This window comes from Mycteria americana, chromosome 5 (genome assembly GCF_035582795.1).
Source record: "Mycteria americana isolate JAX WOST 10 ecotype Jacksonville Zoo and Gardens chromosome 5, USCA_MyAme_1.0, whole genome shotgun sequence".
Classification (NCBI taxonomy): domain Eukaryota; kingdom Metazoa; phylum Chordata; class Aves; order Ciconiiformes; family Ciconiidae; genus Mycteria; species Mycteria americana.
Window position 1 is genome coordinate 55854498 of NC_134369.1, and position 23917 is coordinate 55878414.

At 44.6% G+C, this 23917-nt stretch overlaps 1 protein-coding gene across 1 annotated transcript in view; it reads right to left on the reverse strand.

Annotated features, from left to right (window-relative positions):
* TC2N (tandem C2 domains, nuclear) overlaps positions 1–15030 on the reverse strand; it is a 32935-nt gene extending 17905 nt beyond the window's left edge. The window contains exon 1 of the mRNA XM_075501533.1: positions 14947–15030. The gene's annotated coding sequence lies outside the window, so the exon portion shown is untranslated. The remainder of the gene's footprint in view (positions 1–14946) is intronic.
* Between the last annotated feature and the right edge of the window lie 8887 nt (positions 15031–23917).

Genomic DNA, 23917 nt, shown 5'->3' on the forward strand with positions numbered 1-23917 from the left:
AAAAGCACAAGGAAAGAGATAATCATTTAAAGTACGGCATCCAAGTACTTTCAGTGACCCACTCAGGTCCCCATCTTTCAGGAACACTGATACTCTCCTCATATTTCTGTGTGCCACTGGGCTTTGGAGTTTACTTAGCTTTACAGTTGTTTTGATGTGGTCTTGTCAAGTCATTTGCAAGATGTGTTTTTTATTCCGTTTCCCTTGTTCTTGTTTCTCCTGTCCTCTTTCACTCGTACTATTTTCACATACATCCATACGCATTTACATTTTTCACTCAACATACTCCATACTTTAAATTTGAAAACACTCTTTATGCATTATGCCAAAATTGCCTTCTTTGAGGAGCTACTGCTTTCTCATATTTGTACACACATGAAACTGAAGACCTGTTTTATTATATAATTGTCTGCTATGCATACAGAAATAGAGAGCACTGACTTCCAGCAAAATAAGAGGCATGTAATCTACTAAAGAATGAGAACAAGTCTATAACAGCTGCTTAACATTAAAATAACTTTATGACAATACTAACTGGCCTCATTTAAATGTCTTTATTCATATCCTTATGTTCTCTTTTCAGAGAAACACAGACAGCTGCGTTGCCTCCTGTCCAAAACTTTAGCTGTCTAAGTCTAGTCCTTTTACATGTACCTAAAGTACACAAGGTTCTTCGCAGAACATACCCAAGACATGATTCCAGCTCCGCGGAGGTTAGAAGACACCAAACAGAACATGAACATAAGCTGAAGGGATGGGGAAGATGACAAGTAAGAGAAAGGGGGAAAGCACAGAGAGAAGATGACAATTACACAAATATAGATGTTTGCTCAGTTATCTCAATTGCAAGAAATTGCTGAAAGCTTCCGTGCTCCAGCACAGAAGCCATTCCCACCTGCATCTTGAATAGTGCCGTCATTTTCTTTGTATGTGTATTCAAAGACAGCTAGGGAATCACACAAATACTGTGGAAATAATATGAATATCCCCAAAACTTTTCTTTCATTAAAAGCCCGTCAAAATTCTGATGGATGCCAAGTGGAGATATTAAGCTATAGACACTTCACCTAACTTAGGAAACATGTGCTTTCTTGTCTTAACATTATTTATTTTCATGAGCAGGGTGCAACTGAAAGTTATCCATAGATGTATCAATTTGCAAACACTGACCAAACACAGCATATACTTACTGACCTGCTCTTTTGCGCTCTACAGTAAGTCAGCACTGTTAATTATGTTTTAACTTACGGGTTTTGCAAAGTCACTGAGAGCACATAGCTTCATGAGGAAGCCTTGAATTAACTGGTTATCTTTAAAATACTAGTATGAAATATAATTAAGGTTTATTATTACAACTACATAACTGTTCCAGAATTACTCTTAATCATGAGCTACCGCAAAGTAGGGATCAGAAGGAAATTCTTAAAATATATTCCCATTAGACCTAAACCCAAGTAAACCATTATTCTACTGCAACAAGGACCTAAGGGAATATTTGGTTTAATACAGTTTCTCTGAGTAATTTTTACGGGTTTTACTACTAAGTGACATTAATTATTTCCTCTAGTTTTATACTGCTCTTTGTGCTCAATAGGCCAAAATGAACAAAATGCAAGTGACCCAAATATAAAAACCTCAGAAGTAGCCTGAATACTGGTACACGTTATTCTGGAAAACAGAACACTGCTGAAGAGATTACAGCGTAGTCTCTAACCAGACAGGGCAGGGGTGCAATATCCTGCTTTAAAAGGGACATCATTACTCTGCACAGAATCCATCACTCAGTCCTTGCCCTGATCTCAAAATTGCCCATGAGTGTAAGCAAGTACAGTATGAGATCTGCATTGAAAATCTTCAGAGGCGACGCCACTGACTCCAGAACCTGCTCTGCATCTTTACAGAAGCACAAAACGAGGCACAGGAATTTCTCATTAAATTCTCCACGTTTCTAAGGATCAAATTTTCACCACTGCTCCTCCCTTGGAGGCACACTCACAACAGCTAAGCCTGCTAGAATTCAAAGTTTACCTTAAGGTTCCCTTGCAGTGATTTTCCTTCCCAGCTGTTATCGGTACACAGCTGGAGTTAATATGCTTTACTCTTGTTCACCATGTTTAAACTGGGCTGAAACAGCTGCTTCGTTTGCTCTAAGCTTTGCAACAATGGTATCTAAGCCTCAGTGGCAGTTTGCGCAGGCAAAACAGTCTTTTATCTCAAAACGTCCAGATTGAATTTATTCACTCCTGCTGGTGAAGAAACCAAAATGTTAGTAACCGCCCTGCTTTCCAGATACATAAAGTGGAAAAATTAGTTTTTCTGCATCAGAGGAAATGCAGTTCATGGAAGTAATTTCTTTCCGCAGAATTGTTTAGCTGGAACCATTAATGTGAGCAAATAAACAAAGGTAAATCATCTGTCACACGCAGTTGCCTTTCCATCACGGGGCTGAGTGCCTTATTTAGAAAGAAAGGGCTACATATGGGTATTGAGGATATAACAGTAATAATGCAATTCTACATCTTTTGTACTTCTATCATTAAAAAATCCCCATGTTTTTCACAGTAAGACCAAGTAGCCTGTCATAGTCTTTGACCATTATCTTTTTTCCCCCGTTTATCAATACGCAAACATTCATACTTTTTTTTCTACCTGAAGACAAATACAAAGCAATTCATCACTGCCTATTGTACAGAAGAGAGTACACTGTTTACAGATTACTGTTTTGTAGGCAAGGTAATATCAGTAGCCAATGCTAAAGTATATAGACACATAGCTTAGAGTTTCCAATTCAGTTTCAGCTTAAACATAGTATTTTGAAAAGAAAGTTCCAAGCATAAGAGACTAGAACACCGTTTACACTTTTTTTAAGCTTTAAAATGTAATGGTTTCAGTGACAAAATTTGCCCTTGTGCTCCTAGACTTATACCACAGCCACATTACAAAAAAAGACAGAATTTGCTGAGGGACAGATCATCTAGATACAGTGCTCCCTCATTCTGCTTAGAGCACTTTGTTCATGAAATCACAACATGGATGGTCTCAATTACTTTTTAAAGTTTTAATTCACTTAATTAAGCTACAGAGATAATATATTTGGTTTTTTGTTTTAGTTCAGAAGAGCAATCCTGGCAGTAAATTAGATGGCTTGGCTCCCAGTTCATTTATTTTCTCGTATCTGTATTTCCCAAGTTGTCTATGATTAGTTATACAACTTTCACTGCATGCAAAAGTTTTGCCTCACCCGTGTGGGACAGAGAGAAATTTAGCAGGTTCTGTTGTATATTTTCTTAACTGAAAATGAACAAAAAATCTTGTAGAAGATTAAACAAGTATTTCATGATCTTCACGGAAGTCAACATTTCTGTCTAAGGTTAAACTTCTCCCACGTGCCAGAACTTTTTGCTGGTGTCAGCTACCCAAAAATCCTCAGTATATCACTTAAGAGTTGTTAAAAGGTTGTACTAAGATGCATATGTCTAGGAATAAATTTACCAAATAAACCTGAACCATAGAGACATTTGTTAGGTGCACCATCAAATTCCAAAGAAGTACTGACTTCCCAGCAATGCCATCCATCTTAACAAGTAGTTAGGACTCCTTGACCCTATCTCTAAGTTTTGGGGTCAGTTTTTGTTAGGCAATATGCATACTCAAAGACATCCTCCATTTTGAGGATGTCCTTTTCTCCTCCTGAGAAAAGGACAGGAGGAAAAGGAGAATTATCCCCAATTTTCAGACAAAAAAACTGAGATAGAGAAATCAAATCACTTGCAGCAGAAGAGGGAACTGAACCCAGATCTTGTCACTCTTGTCTCAAATTCTCTCTCTTTCTTGGCGTTTTCCACCAATTTCAGTAAGCTTTTTCATTTCTCTCTTCCCAGTATCAAGCCAAGATAAGATAATTAAATGTAACTCAGCAATAGTCCTTCCACACTAAGGCAGAAGGAGAGCCAAGGTTATTAGAACATCCTGGAAACAACAAAGTCTAAAAACCAACCACACGCATACACAGAGCCTAGAGAATTACAACCACTACTATTTTAATGGGTTTAGATGGAGAACATAAATTATCTTAATGATTTCCAGATTTCTCTGATAGAAATTTTGAATGAGCTAAAATCAGATAAACTCAGTATCGAAGACTTCAGTTCCAGATGCCTCCAGAATGATTACAAGACAGAGATGTTTGGAGAAGAAAGTAAATATTTTCAACAACTCATTAAATGAAAAGAACATGATAGAAAACGGCTGATCACAATATTAAATATTAAAAGCTGAAACCAGTGTGAAAAGAAATGTCAGGTCTTTGCTGTCTTATGATGAAAGGGTGTGTTTTGCAAACAGGTTTGTAGGCTGGCGATGTGTTTTTACTGTATTTAGTCACAGCACTGCCCCATAGGAGTTGATCAGGTAACACATTTAAAACTACGCAACAGACACAAAGGTGAAATAGCTGATCTCAAACTGGGAAAGCTGGCTAAACCAGAGGTTTCAAACGTTATGAGATTTATTGCCAGCCATAAATGTATAAAAAGCATTCTCAGATTTGCATTCCAGAAACACATCACGCCAAAATTTCTAGTAGCAGTAAGCCCTTACAAAGCAGGAGGTGTAAAAGAAAATATCCAGAAACAGGGATGATCGGTTGTTATTAAGCATTTGGGACAGATCACAGAATCACAGAATCATTTAGGTTGGAAAAGACCCTTAAGACCATCGAGTCTAACTGTAAACCTGACACTGCCAAGTCCACCACTAAACCATGTCCCTAAGTGCCACATCTACACATCTTTTCAATACCTCCAGGGATGGTGACTCGACCACTTCCCTGAGCAGCCTGTTCCAATGCTCGATAACCCTCTCAGTGGAGAAATTTTTCCTAATATCCAATCTAAACCTCCCCGGTGCAACTTGAGGCTGTTTCCTCTTGTCCCATCACATTCTATCAGATCCTCGAATGACATAAGTGTCTACAGCTCCAGTAGCCCCAGTGGAGCCACAACACTTTGCAACAACTGAGGATCTGCCCTGTGGAGAAAGCGATCTCAAGCTTGCTGGTTCACACCTCAGCCAAACGCCATGTTTATGCTAGCTCTGTGCCTTTCTGCCTTTCGCATCCAGGAGATGCAGTCAATCCCAGTCATATAAAACCTTCAAAGAGCATAACAATACCACCACAGGTCTCCAGATGATTAACAGAAACACACACAGCAAAAGCTGCTTCTGCTGCAGGTGAAATGGACTCTCTTTGACCGTGCAGATGCTGCAAAAGGTTTAGCCTCCATGGCCAGCTGCTCTGTAGTTTTGTTTCTGGGGGAAAGCATCTGGGAGCTGTGCACCAGTCTGATCACAGCTCTTTGTCTGAAGAGCGGTGGCTTGTGACCACTGCATCTTGAAACCGGTTAACACTAGTAAAACAGCTTAAATGGTTTTGAGAAATTTGCCTCCAGGTACTTTGCTGCTGTAGCAGCAAGGACAGCATGTGCACCCACCTACGCACATAGTGCCGTGCATGGGCATACACTTGCCAAAGACATAAAGCCCACAGTTTAGAAAAAGCCTTATTTTGGGGGGGACTGTAGGCAGGTCTGATTTGTACCATCCACACAGGGGAGAGAGGCACTTCAAGTGGGTCTGAGCACGTGAAAAGACAGGACACAAGCTTTTGTTCTGATTCATTATAAACCTAGGCGGTAGTAGGTTGTCTGGAGGAAGAGGAAAAAAAAAGGGAAACAAAAAATGTCACGCCAACACACACCTACCAGGTGCATGATAAAAGGCTCATATCTATGCCTGTTTTAGGAGAACCCCACAACAGTGATATCTGCAGTAACTAGTGGGTGTGTGTACATACACCTTCCTTCTTCTGCTTGTAACCGCCACTCGGGGAAAAGCATGAAAGCTCTGGGAATTTGCACACAGAGATTATTACAGTTCTTCTGCCTTCCAAGAAAATGAAGAAAACATGAGGCTTTCCTTTCTTTTGTGCCTGCAAAGAGAAAGGGATTTCACCCTGAAAGCAGTGGATCACAAAGGAGATGCTGAAATAACACAAGAGAAGTTATGAGAAGGCTTTTGAAGGACACAACCGGAAAGGCATTCTTCTGAGAGACATCTTAAAACAGTTCGACAGAAACATAATAAAGAGATGCAATGCTCTCCCAGTGCAGCAAATAAATGAAGAAAAAGTGTAATTACATATTTAGAACTGAAAAAAAAGACTATGCATCATTAACCTAGTTTAGATGATGGGGATTTTATGATGGACCATTGCACAGCTTTCCTGGGGCAAAGAGCCCAGTGGCATCGTTTAAGCAGTTACACAATTAAATCTGGTAACAGAAACAGATGGTAAAAAGTTGCTGGGAAAAGCGTCACGCTCCATGATGCAAACAAACCACTAACTGCCTAGGTGCAGGAAGCACCTTCCCGCGCTGGTAAATGATGGCACAACAGCCCATCGGGGGAAGCTTTATGGGTTCCTCTTGCTGATCCCAGAAACAGGAAACTGAGCTGAACGGACCACTGGTCCAAACTGGCACAGTCCTGTCCTGCAAGCTCCTCTCGTTCACTTACAGTTTGCTAAAGCAGTATCTTGCTTTTGGAGACCGTTATGCGTCCTTGTCCCACCCTCCTCAGTTACTAACACCACTGGATTTCAACCAGTTAGTCCTGCACTGAGCAACTTAAGCAGGAAGACACTGGGGTGTCAGGTTAAGATATTGTTTGCTGGGCTCTCCTAGAGATAACAGTTGCACGTAAAGTTTAAAACCCTTGTAATCAGCAGGAGTGCTCAATACTTCACTGCTATCCGTCAGGATGTGACAGTTGTACAAAAATATTACGTATTCAGCTTTAGCAGGCTTCTCCTGAGGCAAAGAAAACCACCTCTGAAGTAAATTCTTAGCTGACCTGTTGTCATAACGGTAAAAGCTGAGCTCACTGTGATCCCACAAGCTGCTTTAGATGTTCTCCTGCCAAGGAGGTCTAGCTCTAACTGAACCAGGGCAGAAGCTTTGCCTGAACAGCCGCGTCTTCCTACATGCAGTTGTGAGAGACCATGCCCTGTCCCACTGCAACTTTCCCTTCTCCCTCCAGCTTCTCTGCCCAGACAAAGATGATCTAATATGTGTCTCCCTTCATACAAGCCCTGAGCTGAACCCTACAGAAAGAGCACTTGTGCAATCTAGCTGTGGTCTCCTTCAGCTCAGCAGCTGCTTCTTCGCAGGGCTCCAGACTGGAGGAGGCCAAATGGCCTTCAGCGCATCTGCACACGCAGCCCAGGCACAGACCACCAAACTGAGAGTATGTCACGAAGAAGAACTAACTGCTCTTGTCTACTTCCCTGAAGAAAAATAAAGCTGAGCAGGTGCGTGTGCTTGAGCTATTGTGCTACAGGAACAACTGCCTCTGCTTTCCAGGCACCCCTTGGAGAAAGGGAACAAGCCCTGGCACAAGTACATGATCCAAAGTCGTCCGCCTGACACGGCCCCCAGGGACACCCTGACTCTGGCTTAGCATTATTGCCTTGCACCTGCAGCCCTTAAATGCAGACTTAATCCAAGCCTGCCCCAGTACGCAGAAGATTAATAATATTATTTACAAGGGCCAAAAGAACAATTTTCATAAATCTGAGCCAATTTTTCTCATGCGAGATTTATATTTGAATTAAGAAGGGAACATTATAAATCTATCCCATGATAAAACTTAAAACTTGGGATTTTAATATGCTGAATCCCCTATGCTCTGGGCTGTAAAACTTGATAGAGAGAGTGTTTCTTCCTAATGCTGCATTAGGCAAGTAACCAATTCATCCAATTACTGAACTGACAACACTGTTCCTGTGAACTGTAGATAAATTCACTGACTTGGACAAGGATGTACAATATGGTATGTATTGGGGCAGTAAACACAAAAGAATAGATCCATTATGTTGGACTGCAGATCATTTTGGGCTCAGCAAAGCAAGAGTTGAAGTCAGGACACCAGAAAAGAAAACTTAGGAGGGTGAAATATCTGTAAAAAGAACTTGGCTTTTGATGAGAACATGGAAATAATTCAACATAAGATAAGTCCTTCGCTCTAAGCAGATTAGGAAAAAATAATGACGATCACCGACGGTTACTTTATAATCTAACTTAAAACTTAAGACTTTCTTTATGTATTCTGTGTCAGGTTTTAATCCAATTTTTTCTCCTTTTGCAGTAATGCCAGGAAGCAACAAAAATAGAACTGTCAGCAGTCCTTCTATAGCCCTGATACCAAAGAGAACTGGAAACATCTGGATGCATTTTTCAACAGGACAGCCAAGAAGAAGGTATTTTAGGCAAGAGTATCTGCCTGTGCAGTGGAGTTCCCTAACATGGCTAAACGTGTCTAGCTTTGAAAAGATGGCCCTTGGAAACCAACTCATAGCAACACTGAAAGAGAGCACTGAATGGCATCCAGGACTCCTCAGCCTCTGCCATGACCATGGAGCCACACAGAAAACACATGGATACACATACCATATCCAGACAGCTAATGAAAAATAGCTCCTCCTGTATATATGAAAAAAGAAGAAAACCCAAACAGTTTTGCATGCAAAAATACAGTTTCATTACTATTAAAACTATTTAAGGGAACCCTGTTGACCTGCAAGAGTCAAGATGGAATATTTCTTTACATATATATATATATATATATATACACGCATACACACATCTACTGCTTTGTTTTAGGTGAAGCAGTTTTTTATTAGTTATGGTACATTAAATATTTAATAGTTATTTTACATATCATTATTAACCTGTTTCATGATGAAAACAAAAATCTTTAAATTATGGAGTTTCCACAGGATGAGGATTCCCTGTTCATCAGTTCTGCTCCACACTGTCACTCTGTAACCAGTTACAGCATTGTGGTGAGAGGAAGGAAATATGTAAGTTGTATAAATGAAGGCTAAAAGACTATGGCTGAGATTAAGAAAGGAAACAGGTGACTGCAGTACATCTCATATATGAAAACAGATTAAATGAATGACTCGAAAACAGGAAATGGGAACTGATCTTAATTAATTCAAATCCAAAACAGATTGGGAGTATGGCTCTGCAGGGCACGTGCACTGAGCTCAGGAAGCTGCCTAAACATACTTTAAAATAAAAGCCTAGGAGGATCTCATCTTTATAAGGTACAACTATTTATTATTTTTTGCTTTAAATCCACCCAGACCAGGGGCCCACAACCACTTTTAACAGCCCCAGCAGTGCCTCTCAGGGAGCTGTACTGGCTGGAGTAGTTGGCAGCTGCCCAGGCAGATGAGTGGCAACCAGGCACTGCATAAAAGAGGTATTTTTAAAGAATTTTGCATAGACGTTGGGAGAAACCAGCAGAAATCAGAACCGTCTCAATTTTATGGGAGCATCTAACATCCCAATTATTATTGGCCAAATGCTGCTACAACTATGGGGCACGGTGGTGGGGCTCCGCTCCCCTCTGAGAGGACAGAGGCCCTGAGAGCAGAAGTTGGCAGCATGAATTTACCATTCTCTTTTTCCCCTCAGGACAGATTTGCTTAAAACAAAGTGAACAATAGCTACCCCATGAACGTATGGGGATTTTTTATCCTGTTAAGTTTAAATCAACACTCTTCACAAGAGATTTTTGACCCATGATTTCACACATTGGTGAGACTAGATCTGGAAGTACACGTACCACTGAACTAAACGAAAGGCAGGATGATTCAGGGAGATATTCTGTGTTTAGTCAAGGTTTCATGGATAAAAGTTTTTAGCTACTCCAGTCACTGCTGAGCAGACAGAGAACCTGAATGGGAGACTGACAGAGAGTTCCCAATCTAGAGGCCAACAATCCCATTTTGCAAAAGTAAATTGGAAAAAAAAACAAACAAAAACTCAACCCAGAACTAAAAGGTTTTGGATTTTCCTCTACTGCGAAATGAAACTGGCCTTGAGAATGTTTTGTTGTCACCTAGAAGAGCAGTACTAAACAACGTTTTATGAACCTCTCAGAAACAGGAAACAATTGGTTTTCTACCAGTTCACCACCAACTACAGAAGCACTGCTAGCTCAAGCTACTTTTAAACCTTGTTCTGACTAACCCTCCTCTCTGTATGACAGGTGCTTTCCTCATCAGTAGAGGTACACACACAGCAGACTGGATGCTGAATTTTGTAAAGAGAACCTGCCCTTAGCCCCCCTTTATCTGCCCCCTCCAGCCCCTGCCAAGCCCTGGTCAAGGGTTGGGCCATCTTCTGGCCGCATCAACCACCTGATGCTGTACACGCTGGCCCAGCTTCAACAAGCAGGGTGGACAGGGACACATCCAGCCCCCTCGGCCTGGAGGCATGAGGGCTCTGTGGGAGCAAGGGGTTGCATTCCTGTAGGTGGAAGGGACCCTCCCACAGCTCTGGTGACAAGGCTGCCCCACAGAAGCCAAGCAGCCTTCTAGCTCTCCATGCTTCAGATGAAGCTGAGGCGCTATGCCCTGCTGATGAGGCCGCAGGGCTCCAGGGCCCAGCATGCTGCCCTCTGCCTTGCCCGGCACCCAGGGGAGCTGGGCAGGGAGCCAGGCACCCGCCTGCCCAGGCTGAAGCATACTGTGCAAGTCCACATCCAGGCTCCAGGCCCCAAAGCATAGGTGCCAAATTAATTTAAGTGCCTAATAGGTTTTGAGGCGACTGGGTCATGGTCCTTCTAGATTGCTTTCTTGGACTTCAAAGCTGGTTTAACTGCCAAAGCAGCATCTCCAGAACTTGCTCTTCAGGCCAGACCCAAAGCTCATTGCAATGACCACAAGATCCCCCCAAACACCAAGGGCCTTTGTTTGGGGCCCAATTATCTGTTCTCTCCAGTTTAAGTGTGGCTATTAGATCACTGAAAAACAAAGCTTCAAAACAAAGTCGCCAGGGTACAATTTACAGGAAAGATAAGCATCAGATTGCTGACATAACTTTTTTTTGGCACTGAATTAATGTAAACTTCAGCTGCGATGACAGGCAAACAAACACTCGTACTAAGCTTAAAAGAAGTGTCCTCACTAATTCTGCATGGTTTGATGTATTAATGCGAGTAAGAGATATGATGCAACACAGATGAGTTCAAACCAAACCCAGGATTTGAACCTCTTCCCATATGAGGCTCCTCAGTTTAGGTCCAAAGATTCATCCCGGACGCAAAAGGCTATCAACATAATTTTCCTCTGCATAAGCAATCTTGCTGATGAAGCGTGAATAGCGTTAGTAACCAGAATGACAACATGACTTAACCCAAACTCAGCCTGTCCTACTTAAAGTCAAATCCCGCTTTACCTTTCACTTTAGAGAGACAAGATCTTAGGTTCTCTGCTGACAGAGATTGGGTGTTGTCCTACTTAGATTAGAGAGAGAATATTTACCAGATTTAAGGTATCTTGGGAGATAGCAATTCAGAGTAAACAAAGTCATTCTTTTATAAAATTAAACAAGAGTCTGAAGAGTGGAGCAATAGGTCAGGATATGCATCATGCAAAATTCACTAAATAAAGTAAATAGCATTTTAATCAAGCAAACAAGTTCAATAAATGTTTCCACCAAAGCCAAAGGGTACTTCTGGTATAAGCCAAAGCGGGTAGGATTCCCAGGAAGACAGTAGGCCTAAGCTAGCCAAAGCCTGGCTTCCTAGTGCAGGCTGCCCTTCTAAGGCAGGTCCTCTGGCTCTGCCCACACCACACACGGGGGCTGCGTCTGCCTGTCCTGAACTTGCCTAAAGGGCTGGCTGCTACCGGAGGGGCAGTTTGGCTCTCCCTTGCCAACAACTATTTCTGTTGGATCTAGTGAACGTGCAGCTGCATGATGAGCTGGCCCAGCTCACTGATTAGATGCAAAACTAAACCTCCAAAATAAACAAACATGTTTTTTTTAAAAAAGTAGTTTTCTAACCCACCCTGTGGTTGACTGCAGAAGGCGGGGTCAGAATGTGCAGTGGGGAAAACGGGGGGCCAGAGCAGGGCTGTCCTTTTCACAGCCAACCCACAACCCTGGGGAGTACATTTAGAGTAACGTACATCTGAAACTAAAACACCTACAAGGATGATGAAAAGAGGCTGAGCAAAAAGCAAACCAGCTGACAGGAAACACAAGTGACAGAACAGACAAGTAAAATGACTGAGCCTAATGATTAGGACAAAGAAAAAGAGACCAGAGTCTGAGCTTTTTCTCCAACACTGTAAATTAACAGACTACACACTGACTGACTGAACAATCCTGCCCACATTCACTCTTTCCATAGCATAAGAAGAAAGAGGATTTAATCACCCGGGGATCCATCACCTAAATTAAGTGCAGGGAAGGGCAGTGGAATTGATGGGACTTCTATGGAGTCCAATGTACCCTGGGTGCAGTGCTTTTAGTAGGTGTGATTTTTATAAGTATTTGCAAGAATCAAGGGACACTTTAGTAATAAATATATTTTTCTTGAAATTCAGTATTGCTTAACCACATGTATTCTGCAAATATATTTTTAATATTTAACATACAGCTGGAAAAAGGACTAGAAATTAAACTTCTCCACTCCTGGATTCATGCCCTAGCCGCTGAGTTGTAGGATCAGAGCTCACCTAATGAATATTTCTGTATTGAAAGCAAGGCGAAACAGTTTCATAAGTAAGGAGTCAGAGACCACCAGCCCAGAACAACACACAGGTTTATGGCTCTAGCACTCTCTTGAGAAATGAAAGATGCAAATTCAGAACTTAGCTCCTCACATCAGGGTAACAGCTCTAGACAAAGCCTAGAAACAATAAGAAAAGGAAACAAATAAACAAAAAGCATGGCAATATACTCCCCTGCATGCTTTTAAGTGGTCCTAATCATCTATATGTAATCTGAAGACACTTGGACTCCCCAAGAGCAACTTCTCAAGGAACACCTCGCTTCTGGATCCCTGGATAGCTCGGGCACCTAACTAATCAACACTGTCAAAACTAAAGGCACATCAAGCAGCAGACCTCAACGCATTCAGCAAATATTACTGGGAAAAACCTGAGCCTCCACAGATCAGAGACCAAGGGTTAGGTCTGCAAGGATCTAGCTCTGAGGAGTGGGTGCCCACAGGATCATTTAGATGCCCAAGCACTTCACAGTTGTGGCCCAGCGTATGTCCCTTGAGATCTAGTTCTCTTCTTGCACAATTACAACGGCACTGACTGGAAGTGTACGTTGTAGGAACAGCCGCGATATCAACCTTTCCATTCTTATCTAGAGAAATGCATCACATGAGACATTGGGCATGTTTCCACATCGAAGGAAAGTCACAAGACCAGCTTAATTTAAGATGATACTTATTTCAGACTGCTGTTTAATAACCAGAATCATCTGAAGCACCCAGGAATCCAGCTGTATGGTATGCATTAAAAAAGTACACTGCGGCTTTTGAACAGGACAGTTTGAAGCTGCACACGATTACGGCTGCTCGAAGCTGCACACGATTTAACAGTGCTCTTGGATAGAGCAGGTTATAACTTCAGTAAATGTAATGTATTTTCTGATGCTAATCCCATCCAGTACAGAAGGGAAACTCTGTCTAGCTATATTCACAACTTCCTTCTGAGTTTTGGCTAAACCATATCTTTAATTACCTGAAGTGTTCCTAGAGAAGGTGATCTAGTTATTTCTTTCCTATGGTAACGCTTAGATGTTAATTCACGCAGAATATTTTGACTTTACAAGGACATTTTCTTATAGCAATACCAGTTTGAGACTGGTTTAGGTACAATTTAATCTCAGACCTAATTTATATGAAGATTTGATTCTGCGGTAGTTCAATATAGTTACTATTTTTCTACCTGCCTCCATTTCTCAAGGTCTGTCACTTGATAGAAAATATAGTCCCCAGCCAAATCTTGGAAGCGCACTGTCAAATGAACACTCATACAGCCATAAACAAAAAAACCCCAGGCACTGAAAGGTCTTCACTCCAAAACCCCCACTGGTACTGTAGCATGGTGGCAAGGCACTACAGCTGTGCAGCATCACCTGTAACACAAACTGCCCAACAACACTGCCTTTTGCAATTCACGTTCTGCAAGTTGAATTCGTCCGTCAAGTTTTAGCCTACTTAGAAAAACCACATAGATCAATATGCTGACATCCTTAAAGAATTCTGACTTTAAAAACATGCTGTCCCATTCAATATACCTATCAGAGCGCATCAGGTGAAATGCGTCAGGTGAAATACATCAGGGTTTGCAAAAAAGATCGTTAGTTTTCGTTTCTCAGCAGCCTTATATTCACAGTGAGAAAATAATAATTTACAAATTGCAAAAGTATCAGTGTATATTCACGTTTAAATACGCTAAGTATCAATGCACAAGGCAGTTATGTTATATTCAATCACATCAGTGATATATATGGAAGAGTCACTTTAGCAAGACAGCCCAACAAAAGCCAACCTTCCCGGATAGTTTTGTTCCCGTTCACTCTCGTGCACGGCCCATGCTGCGATACTGAGGTGTGCCACGAGTTACAGAGGCTGCTGGAGAGCGGCGATCAAATGGTTCGGCTGAAAGTATAAAGCCCAACTTTACATTTCCGATGAACAACGAGGCAAGGAAAGCAAACCACCACCTCCACCATCCGCCGCGGGGGCCCGCGGAGGGCCCTCCCGCAGGGGAGACCCGCGCCGCCTCGGGGCGGTACGCCCGGCTCCGGGCTCCGCCGGCGGCCGCCACCGCGGGGCCTCGAGCTGCCCGCGGCCGCCGCGGCAGCTCCCCCGCCCCGGCCAGGCGCTCGGCCTCGCCGGCGGCCCCTGCCCGCACCTGCCGCCCCCTCGCTGCCCGCGCCGCGCTCCGCAGCCCCCTTCTCCTCTGAGAGCCGGCGGCGGGCAGCGCCGCCGCGGCCTGCCGGGCGGGGGCTCCGGCCCTCGCTCCCCGCTCCCGCCCGCCCCGGCCCAGCTCCCCCGGCCCGGTACCTGCTGGGAGGGCGCCCAGCCGCCCCTCCGCCCGCGCGCGGCTGCCGCCGGCCGCCTCCTGCCCGCAGCTCCTGCGGGACTGCCCTGCCCCGGGGCTGCGCCCTGCCCCTCGGCTCCTGCCCGGCCGCTCGCCGCCTCTCCCGCCCAGGCCTCTCCTCCCGCCCGGCGGCTGCCGGCCCCCGCCTGCCCTTCCCAGCCAGGCACTGCCGGGCTCCCCGCCCGCACGGCCCGTCAGGTGCGCTCCGGCAGCGCTTACTCGCCGATCCCTGTCGCGGAGGGGCAGTTTCCCCGCTGACTTGGGACTCACCCGCCTCACCAAAGCTACTCACAGCGGCAGATTTGTCGCCAAATAGCTGCCAGCAACTTCTCCTTGTCGCTCGCTGGACTCTTACACTGGCAAAGTCAGTGCCAAAGCTGCCCCTCGCTTTGCTAGAAGCAAAGCCAGGCCTATATTTTAGAGAGGAAAAGTGAATTTTTTAAACTGTGCTTAGTAAATGGCATGTCCAGCTGGAATATGGATCCCTGTCAAGTTAGGCTTTACGTAGACACGTGAGTGAAAGCGTCTGCCACAGAGTGCGTAGTCTGTAGGGTAATTTACGGATCACAGATGGTGGATTGGTTCAGAAATTTCAGCAGGAAATTCTGCTTCAGAAGTTTCCTTGCAGGAAGCAAAAGTTTTGTGAGACTCAAGGTGGTCTCCTCTCCCTCTCCTCTCACTTTCCTCTCCTCAATTCCGGTTTCTGATAAAGAACTAGAAGTGCTAAAATACCCCAGGAGGCAAAGATGAGCGAGAAGTGGGGCTGCGTTAGTAGGAAAAAGGGATTATTTCCTCAAGGAAATGCTGTTTACACTCTAAGAGCTTTAAAATTTCCAGTCAGTGAAGTTCCGCACGGTTGCCCAAATAGCTCTTGAAGTCCAGCCTTTGGTGGATTCCCCATCCACCAAGACTGTAGTTTTCTATGACGATATTTTTTTATTTTCAATTTAATAGCACCACGGACCTGCTGCTAACTAAGAATTTCATGCCTGTCATCATGTAGTGTAACACAGCTACTTAGAGCTCCAGAGCCACTGTAAGGGGAGACCCTTTGCCAAAAGCACAGACTCGTAATATTTGAGCTAACAAAGCATCTCTGTTCATCTCTGCACAGAGCCGGTCGCACAGTACTGGGGTATCACATAGCGGAGCGGCTCTGATGCCTGTTAATGGAGCTCATGAGATTATGTGTGGTCACTATTTTAAAGAAATACCAGTAACCTGGTATGCTTCCAAAATTACCTGAGTCCTCCTGAGGTGCGCATTAAGCACACATTTCCAGGCATCTCACTGAATTAATTTACGTGATCGAACAGCTTTATTTTCACTGTTCATAGCAGTGCGCTGTTTAATTACCGATAAGGTCCCTGTATGCAGCTTGCTGCTATCAGGTTACATCAGCATTTTCATGCGCAAGGGTTTTTCAGGCTCTTCAGTGACTACCAGTCCTGCCTGAGTGGCTCTCCAGCTGCTGGAGTCGGCAGCGCGGTAGCAGCCAGCCTTTGGGACTGCAGGTTGCCTCTCTGATGAAAGAAAGGACATTAAAAATGGTATTTTTGACAAGGCAGTTAAAGGAAAAAAACAGTTTGCAAGACTACCTTTCTTCTTTCTCAAGGGAAGGCTGTCCTCTGTAATTTGAGGGGGCCTCTTCTCGCATCCCTGGGGCTCTTTTGACTGTTTGGGACACACCTTCCATTCTGCTTTCAGCTGCTTGAAAATTCAGAAGTTTGTTTCAATAAGCACAAAATTCAGCTGCACATGTTAAGGGATGTGGCCGACCTGATTTTGTATGGAGGGGGAGAACATTATTGTGCTGTGAATTTTTTTAGCTGGGATGAGAAACAAACCTCCCCCCTCCCTTAGAAGATTTTTGTCCCAAACAAATTTAGTCTGGAGATCAGCAGTGAAATTAATTTATCTCTGTTCTTTGCTCCCTAGACTCCTTGTCAGCTGCAAATACGATCTTTCTTCCTTGCCAGCCTCCTGGCAGCATAGAGAGTGCTCCAAGCTCTGCTCTAGCACTTGCTAATCTTTCTGTAACTAAACCTCACTTGAGAAACCTGGTGATGTTCCCATGCCTCACTGACGCCTGCTCTCTGCCCCTCTCTCCTCCGTGTCCATCCCAGACTGTCACTGCAAACACTCATCCTCACTAGTTCCCGGTGCGCTGCAGCTGCTCTTGCCTCTTCATGCTGCCTCCACCCAGGGCACCCCCAATGCTAAGACCCCCAGTGCTAAGACCAAGCTAGTAAACTGGGCTGGTTTTGGCTGGCTGTGCCAAACCACGGCGCTCTCAGCTCCAGAAATGCAGGGCTGAGACACCTAGCAGCTGCGTGCAGAGCCAACAGAGGAGAATTTATTAGTCTGGGCTATGCTTCACCTCTCATATCCCCCAGTGAGGCCTGTCTCATCTGTTTTGAACCCCTGCACAGCACACTTTTTCACTTGTTGCTGAGGCTGTTGGATTACAACTTCCCAGTGTTTTTCTCGGTGAAAGAGAAGACTGTAGAAAGTAGCTACAAACAGGAGTGTATATTACTGTCTTTGGGCCTCAAACCTTTAGGAAGTAGACCTGAAACAATTAAAAACCCCATGTATAAATACTGACACAAATGTTCTTGAGTAATTCTTTATATCTGCAAAAGCTTTCAAACAGACTAAGACCCTTTTTCTTCACTTTGTGCAAATACTCCAGTGAACAAGGTTTTAAGCAGGAATGTTGATGGAGGCTGCAGGTTTGCATAAACCAAGCCTGAATTCTCCCTCGTGATCCTTTGCATCAGAAATCTGATCCCACCACTTGTGCACACTCACTGAATCATGCCAGCTTCCATGTTAAAAATCAAGAAGTTCAGAGATTGAATCATGTTTGCACAGAGGACACTGAAATCTTGCAAGCAAAAAAGTGGAAAACATCATTGCTTAGTAGTTCTTGCCTGGTTTGCAAAAGATTAAATGCAATTAAGCAGTTGATGATTGCAAATAGCTTCCCCAACTCTGTTGAGAATCCTTCAGAGCAAGTGTCTAACACTACAGCTTGTGAAATATTTTAGTTTCAGAAACTAACACGAAGTGATGTACTTAGGATCAGAGTTAAATCCAGTGTATACTGCAATAGCCAAGTGATGAGCTCAGCTGTCGGGACCTAAAAGCAGGGCGTTATCAGGACAAGTCCAGCACACAGCATACAACCTCTCACAGCCAAACTCCATGTGTAGCCACTAAACTAAGTTTTCTGACGCAGAGGCTTTTTGAGAGAGAAAAAAGGATTTTGCAACTTAGATTTCTGAAATAGCGGAGTCCTTTTCAGCTGAAGTCTCTAAGCAGTTAATACACCTTCATTATAAACAACTTCTGCAGCCAGAGGCTTTTACTACCATTAAAGTTTTTGCAGCAGTAATCTTTATCCCCTGAGGTTTTGCTGGGAGAAACATGAAACTGTTTCCTCATCCTCCCTGTCCTACTCTCAGCTGGAGCCTGGCTTTTTCCATTCCCATCATAACCTTTTGGTTTAGCAGACACCTTCCCTCCTCTGCCACAGAGGTTGGGTGGGGTCCACACACTTCATTATAGAAAGCTGTTATAACTCAGTCTGCGACTATTATTTTTTGTTTTCTCCTTTTTTCAAATGCATGTTTAACATCATGCTTTCCTGACATAACCCGTTGTAATTCTGTCCACCATCTGAGACTGCAGCCAGTTGCCTCCTTCCACAGCGCTGCAGAAGAACAGCTTTATTGCACAATGTCCAGCATCTTTTGGAAATGTTGCTAGGATGCCTAGAGAAGCAATTGCATGGAGATACTTTGTTGTCCAAATTAGACCCTCTTTTTGTCTCATTTAGATTTGATGTACTGTGAATTTGAAAAGAGATTTGCTGGCTTGTTATGTCTTGCCTTACGGTATAACGCAGATTTTCTTTGTACACGTGCATGTCATTAATACATTCTGATAATAAATCCAAGGAGGGCTCATCCTTCGTGCACCAGAATGCTTTGGTCCTGTCTCTCCACAGCCAGTCCCGCATCTGTGCAGGCCGCAGCAATTGCTGCTGAGCCACATAGCAGTCTTCAACCTCATAAATGGCTGCCAGTCCCAAACTAGCCCAAGGCAAGGTGAGGTTCCTGGGTGGATAGCCAGAAACTGTGCTGGGCCTGGGCTGGAGTTTTCAGGCCATCAGTTTCAGCCTGGAGTGACAAACAGGGGTGGCTGTGGGTGCACATTTATGCAGGAGCAAAAGGTTCCGTTTCCTCCTCAGGAGGCATTTCTTGCTGTTGCTACTGTCTAGGAGTCCAAGCTGATGGATCCAGTAAACTCCAGAGGCATTATAAACCTTCACCTACAGTTGACAAAAGGATGAAACAGAGCCAAGGCATACTCCTTCCAGTGCTTTCCAATCGCATCCTTTTCTTGCCTGGCTTCATTAAGAGCCAGCTGCTCTTAATCCCAGCACAGGTTTGCAAGGACATTGTCACACCTGCTGAAAAAAGATAATAGGATTAAATGTTATCAACGTATTGACAGCTTCCGATATTTTCTAGAGCTCTTATACCTGCAAGACTGTGGGTAGATGGTGCTACCCCAGCTTTAAAATGAGCATGCTACATGCAAAAATCACTTGGCATATCAAATCTGTTGTTTGGATCCAAACAATTCCAGTAGTTTCCTGTTTGATTCAGTGCTTTAAGCCAATATATTTAGTGTTTGTCTGGATCCATGCAGGCTGCTGTTTGAAAACTGCATTTTCAGGGTAAAGGATAAAAGAGAAAGGAAGAACCTTATCTGTTGCTAATTTCAGGAAAGATTTGAAATCTGAGATATCTTTGAGTTCGTGTCTACCTTTCAGTGCAGTAGTTGGACTCAGTTCAATAACAGGGTTTCAAATTGTCCCCAAACCTTCATTGTTAGGGGGAAAAAAAAACAAACAGGAAAGACCTGTTTCAGGAAAGGCTGTTGTATCAGTGAAAAAGGCCCCATGCAGCACCTGACTCTGAAATACGCTTATTTATTATAAATAATTTCCATGGCGTCACATTAACAAACATAAAAGGTCATGAACTCCTGTATTTGAAGCAAATGTGTTTGACATCTGGGATCTGGCAGAAGTTCCTCCTGTGGAACAGATTGTTTACGCAGAGCTTTATTGAAGAATAATATTAAGAATGAATTATGAAATATTAGTGTAAGCTAGTAAGAAATTAATTGTCTTTTACAAGCCAGAGACATAATAGATCTCACAGAACTATTTTAGTTAATCTGATTCAAAAGCACATCAAGGAATGATAGCTGTGACCAGCTAACAGTGAAAATCTGTGGGGTTGAAGCACTGCAGTTAGAAATGGGTTGGAAAGAGAGGTCCAAATGCAGGCAATTGCTTAAATGCACATCTGTATTTTTGTTATGCTCCCGCTCTACGAAGGGAGCAAGGAGGGAATTGGCAGGGAGCCTCGGTAGCTGGGGAAGCGGGAGCTGAGGGGGCCAGGCCACCCCTACGCACATGCAGCCAGGGAGCAGGGCAGCCGCCCAGCTCCAGCCCCAGGCATCAGGCACCTCCTTGGGGACGGGACCGTACGGAGATGGGCAGGACACCGGGGCTGTGGGGAGCTGGACAGCGTCACGGTTTCTCTCCTCTCTTGCCCAGGCCAGTGAAAACCTCACAGGAGCAGCCCTTGCCCAATACCCAGGGGATGTTCCCCGGGCCGTTCGTGAAGCGCAGCTGCCCCAGGAGGTGCTCTGCCACCGGGCTGGGATGGTGCCACCTCCTGGGGTGCCTCTGGGGTGTCTCCCCAAACACTGTTCCGGTCCCACTTGCCTGTGACACTGCCCAGAAATGCCTCTTTCAACGTGGAAGAGGTGATGAGAGGCAGCGCTCCAGGTCCTCCCAGTCTCCTCGGGGGCTGGGTACCCGCCTGCCCAAGCAAAGGGCAGAGCAAGCAGCCGACCCAGGAGATGTCCAAACGCCTGCCCGGCCCCTTTCCTCTGCCCTCTTTTTTGGGACCTCAGGGCCAGGTGCTGCTGCCCTGCCCTGTTTTTTCACACCATCGTCTCTCTGGGGTCTGCTCAGGGCCTCAGAGCTGGCCTCTCTCCTGAAAAAAGACACAGGCCTGCCCGAGGACAAGCAGATGTTCCTCTCCCCAGGACGCAGGGGCCAGCCAGGTGTCACCCGTGCACAGAGCGAGGGCAACACACAAAGGTCCTTCCTGAAAGGGACTGAGTCAAGAAACAGGCCCAAATTGTGAAGCACAAAAATAATTTATTGTTTACAGTTATAAAACTCTTTTTTTTCCCCCCCTTCTATTTTCAGGTGAATCCAAACTTAATTTACCTTGCTTAAAGGGGGTGAGGGCAAAAAGCTGTCCCAGAAATCACAACACTTTAAAGCCTGCTGGCCCTGTGGAAATGAGGGAGCCAGGAAGAACATCCACGGAGGCCAGTGACCGGTCGCCCACAGAAGCTGGAACACAAGAAGACCGGTCGCCACAGAAGACCGGTTGCCCGCAGAATGCTGTTCTTCCATCTAAAATAGCTCAGTTCAAAACAAGAGCGCACACTGACCTTCTAGCTAAAGCTTTGGGCTCGTCCTTCAGGGAAAGGCAGGGAGGCAGAAACAGGCCAGTCTGGCTTGGTACTTAAAACCACTTAAGAAACAGCGTAACTAGAAACAGAGGTTACCAGCCCACTCTACCCTAATTTTAACGCTTTAATCCAGCTGCAGGGTGTTTGGCCATCTTCCCAGACAAACAGACCAATATGCAGCCAACCTGCTGCCCACCTTCCCGGCCTTCCCTTTGCAGGCCCACCGGCAGCATGGGCTGCTCCTCACCACTGCACCCAGAGTCACTGGGAAGCAAACATGCTGCAGCCACAATCCTTGCTGATATCACTAGGGATTTTAGGGCAGGAAGAAGGATGCACTCTCACCCCAAGGCAGGGGATTATGCATATTCAACTCATGTTTGGTTATACGCATAAATATCCAGAGAGGGGAGAACATGCAGCTCTTCAGAAACCGCTCCGCTGAACAGACTGAAGTGGGTTACCTTCCTGGTACAACGTGATCATACGCCCAACCTGAATGGTGCAGGTGTCACGAACCTGTGTTTTAACAGAAAGTTTAACAGCTGCAAACTGCAGGATGTTTATTCTCAACAGTATTTTCTTGACAGATTATTTTCAAGAATCCTGAGTCAGCAGTAATAACTGTAGGTACAAATACGTGTTTGCAGGACACAATAGCTTTGCCATGTTATCTACCCGTGCTCCCCAAGACAAAAAGTTTATATGTTTATGGCTAAGGCTGGCCTTCAATGGTGAGCAAATATCCACTCGCCTCAAGTATTACATTCAGCTGTCACTATTGCTTTAACTCTTAGCTCCATAAGAACTAGATCATATGGTAGCAAGGAATTCAAGGGTGAAGGGTTAATCATTTCACTGCAGCTCAGGGATTAACTTCACATTAAAAACATGTGCATTTGTATCCAAGTGACATAATGAAAAATGCGGTGGGAGATGGAAGGTACGCTCATTCAAGCAAGCAAGAATTTATTGAACTAGTTCTTCAGGATCCTAGGAAACCTAACTGAACGTTTCTCAGCCAATGCAGTGGCTGCTCCCTCGGTTAAACTGAAGGGGTGATCCCATGACCGACAAGGATTTTCATTAGCAGGCAGATGGAGGCTGTGTTTCGGTACTAGATTTTAGGGGGCCCTGGCAATCATTCCGTAACAGTATGGTGACTGACCTGTGCAAGAGCCCAGGAAAGGAGAAATAACACAAGCTAGAAAGAGAAAAAACGGAAATGCAGAAGTGCCGATAAAGATCAGCAATCAGCTGCCATTTGGGACAGTCCTTACAAACAGTGGCACCGACTATGAACCCTTGCCTCAGTGTGAACAAGCTGAATTCACACATGCTGTCCTAATGAGTTACTGGTGTGAGAAAATGTTCACCTGTATGAGATGGGGAGCTGCCATCCGGCTTCCTGGAAAAACCACACAGGGCTCATTTTTTCCATCACCGGTGTGGCTATGTGCAGGCTGACACGGAGGACAGTTTAACAGCATTCAGCAGCACCTGCAGGCCCAAGGAGTAACCAGTGCCACCAAAAACAGAGGGGAGGAGAAGGCAGGAGTTCTGGTACACAGAATACAGCCCGTGGGACTCCTCAAGGAAATATGATTCATAGCTCACCCTTAAGGAAGTGCAGCAGGAGGTTAAATCCCTGCAGGATACCAGTTTTACAGCCCAGCCAAACCCCATCTCTCCAGCAGCACAATGTCCTTTACCAGCTGGCTGAACAGCACTGACAGAAGAGAAAGTACAACCTCCTTCTCCTGTCCACACTTGTGAGTCAGCTCCGGAGATACCGTTGCCTTATCCACAGAGCTCTTGCTGAACGGAGAGACCCTTGGCTGGGAGGGTACTGTCAGAGCAGATTGGTCTTGCATTGTGAAAAGAGCAATAAAAGGGGAGGGGGTCATACTATTCAGTCCCATGTGAAACCCTGTCTAAGACAAACATGACAGCACGTATAATGAGAACAGCCTGAAAAGCAGATTGTAAGCAGCGAGAGAAGGAAGGATGCAGTGGCTCAAGTCTGTAAACCTCAGATTAGGCTACTTGAGCTGTATGCCAACAGCTAAATCTGAGAAACTTTGTTTCCTAAAGTGTCTGTTCTCCACCAAATTGAGTGGAAAGCCCAGCCGTTCAGTGGCTTCACTGGTCAGGCCACTTCTACCAAGGCACCCCGGTGGGGACTGAAGAACCAGAAGTCCTTGATCATGGGTCACAGACCTACTTTCTCATTTTCTTTGAGCAGTTCTAGAGAGTTGTTTGCTTCTCCTGAAATTTTGCAGCCCAATGTTCCTGCACTTGGTCTCTCCTCTTTTGCTTTGCATGTGTGCCTGTTTCAGTGTAATTTTTCATGAGCAT